Genomic DNA, 3,426 nt, shown 5'->3' with positions numbered 1-3,426 from the left:
GCTCTGGCACCAAATTAAAGTGTCCAGAAATGACATTAGCGCTGCACTGCGCCTATTGGCTTAAACGCGGAGCTCCCCACGCCTCTTCCCCTCCTCCGCACACACACACACACACTCACACACATTCACACGCCTAACTTTCTCACTTACAGGCAGATCGCATACTTCCAATCCATGAGTACATGGATATGTGTTGAGGGTGTGAGCACGCATTCCTGGCTTATATTTATGGGGGAAAGAAAATAAAAGAAAGAAAAACAAGAAATATGAACAATAGTTTCACAAGGAATCTTCTGTTGGCTGGACACCAAGAAGCCCAGATTGGCAGTTAAACCTGATGTATTAAAGACATGTTTACAGCTTCTCCTCCTGTCTGTGTGGCATCCATGGACACTCTGTATTACATGGCCTGTGCACGCACCACAAAGCAGCCAACTGAAATTCAATGCTGACACTTTGTCATGTTATATTCCATACAGTTTGTCATTCCATGTCCCATCTCATATGATTTATTATGAAAGTGTGTATGTCCAGCATTTCAATAAATCAGTGTGGCTTTCTTTGTTTGCAGACTCAATAGGTTATTGATTAATATCCAGGGGATTAGTGTCACAAGATCACCTGCTGATTTCTTGAAAAGTGAATGTCAAAAGGTGTATCTACATCAGTTATTGCCAGTAGCACTCCACAACTCAACTGTAGAGTTTCAAAGATGATTTGTGTGGTTTTACTCAGGTAGGAATGTGAGGGTGGGTGATGATAAAACAAGGCAGCGCTGATGTTTTTCACATATTTTCATGCGCAGGTTTAGAAAGGTTATGAAATAGCTTTGACATCCTGGTAAATATCTCCACCAATCAACTTAAAAAGTATTAGACTTTTACACTGCCTGAAACGAAAATAACTTGTTCTTCTCACAAATGTAAACACAACGGAGGCTGCTCACATGGGATACATGACTGAGGAAGTTCCAGTGTTTGTTCAGAGCCCCTGACCAATCTAAAACTAGCTTAAACATATCAAGGACTGGCTGTCTGACACAGAATAGCATGTTTTGTAGCTGCACCATTTTTTCTGGTTTCTAACAAAGAAAAGTTAAGTTTGGTGTCTGGGGGTAGGATTTCAGACTGCCATTAATAGTGATAATGACAATTTAAAAAAAAGAATGGATGTTGCAGCAGCAGTGTAAAGCCAGTAAGATTCATGGCATTTTTCTTAACACAGATACTGTTAGTCAACTGAAGTTACAAACAGTATCTGTATTTAATGAAAGCCATTTGCAAAGGAAAGGGGCAAACTGTGTTTATATCAACTTGTTCTCTTTCCCAACTTGTTAAATACTAATGCTTGGTCAGGAGCCCAATACATTGGTTTTAATGCAGAGGATATCAAAGCGTCACTTTTGGATGTATAGGGTTTCTGAGCTGGTAACATCAGTCGCAGGACACAGACATGGCTGCATAGAAAATGTTGGTGAAGCCTATAAGAACATAATGTATTCTATTGTGTGTTTTAATGCTATGCCACAATCCTTTCCAAACCATAACCAAGTATTTTCAGAGCCAAACAGTTACGGTTATAAACGGTTATGGCACTGTGTTGACATTGCAGTTCGCTCACACAATGAGTACAATCTGCCCTTACTTGGCAATGTGCAGCTGTACAGCAGGTCACTGTGTGTTTGAAAGTAAAGGGGTACCCTGTTCATTGAAAAGTGTTGCAAAAGGCTTTGTGGGACAAATTGTAAATGAGAATGTGTTGTTTATATTGGTCTAGAAACTACAGCTAGTGATAATAAAATATACAATCATAAATGTTGCCCTATATGTGGTAGAGACCATCTATCATCAGAGCTGATTACTGTCTGGAACTGTATTAGTAATATTAAAAAAAACAAAGAAAAAAGTTCAGAATAAACTAGATGGAGATTTAAATGCAACAACACCGGTATTCAAACACATAAATAATAAAGATCTCTGAGCAGTCTGTGAATACCATTCTTCTTAAGATTCATGTAAATTGCAAAAATCCTAAAACCATCATCTATTGTTTCACTGAAATCTAGGTTTCTGTTGTCTTTTTTAAATCTTTGGTGCATGAAGAGAGTTAATGACCATGGAATGGATATCTGTTATTTATCATAAAGGTATATGTTGGCTGCCCTGATAGCCTGAAACTCTGGCCTTTGCTGCCAGTGACAAAGTCAGCAAATGATAGCCAAATAGTTTAAAATTATGTTCAGTATAATAAGACAAAATATTCCTTGACTCTTGTTCACTGTTGTTGCAGCAGTAAAACTTGGTGGGTCTTTTAAATGAAAAAAAAAAGGATTCCAAGCAAAACAAAAAGATCAGAAGCTCACTCTGACACTTATTCAGCACTACCTTGACTAAATCTAGCATTTTTAGACACACAACTTCATAAACACAAAGTAATTAAACAGTTTTGAAAGCAGCAGTTCTTGAAATGTGGAGCTGAGCATTTGAATTGAGTTTCCAGCCTCAGCTGTTGAGCCAGGGGAGTAAGGATAGCTGTTTGAATGTCCGTGAAGCTGGCTGCAGGACAGACAGAGCAGGTCAAACAGTATGGCTTATTGTCCGTGCCAGCCAGTTAGCCCACACAGCGAGGGACCCACGGACGCCCTCGTTCACCCTGCTGGCTGCTCCTCTGACTTTCTGACAGCTTGATTTACAACTTACAGTTAGACTTCATACTTCAGGCATACTTTTGCCTGTTTACTCTTGCTCTCGACTCACCTGTAGTGTTCTACATATAAAATACAGTTTCAACTATGCTTAACACCTATGTTAACCTTAACATTTTCTGGGGAAATCTGATCATCTTCTGTGTCCCAATCACTCTCTTTCCACCTGTTCTCATTGCCTCAATGCAGAATAGAGCCACTCTCTGTGCTTTGCTTAAGCTCTTTGTGCTCCCACACACAGACATCTGTAACATTAAGCCTATTTACAGCAGACACAGAAGGAGGGAGAGGGGTATAAAAGGTAAGCCTATAGGCCTACACATGCAGCCAGAGAGGAAACGGGGATCAGTGCCGTCGGGATAGCACAAAAGGGCCTCTGGGTCAGTAAATCCTGCCCCTGTCACCTTCTGGTGCACGAAAACCACAGCACCGCTGATGAAAGCGTCAGAGTCGAGCGCAGCACGTTGCACATCTTTGATCTCACATTTTCTCTCCATCTATTCTTCTCTTCTTTGCTTTTCTTTATGGAACACTGCTTTGAAAACAATCCAGATTGATGTGGGACTGCACACTTTGTGATGCCAGCTTGAATGTCATGAGCAATGACTGGCAAACTGCAGCACGAGGAGGTTATCTTCCAATCAGCATATCTGGCTTTCAGAAACGATAAAAGGCATTCACACCATCTGTCATGAAGCAGCCTGCTTAGTTATCCCAGATAT

This window comes from Leuresthes tenuis, unplaced genomic scaffold (genome assembly GCF_036924035.1).
Source record: "Leuresthes tenuis unplaced genomic scaffold, fLeuTen1.0.hap1 SCAF_23, whole genome shotgun sequence".
NCBI lineage: Eukaryota > Metazoa > Chordata > Actinopteri > Atheriniformes > Atherinopsidae > Leuresthes > Leuresthes tenuis.
Note: the sequence above shows the minus strand (reverse complement) of the source record.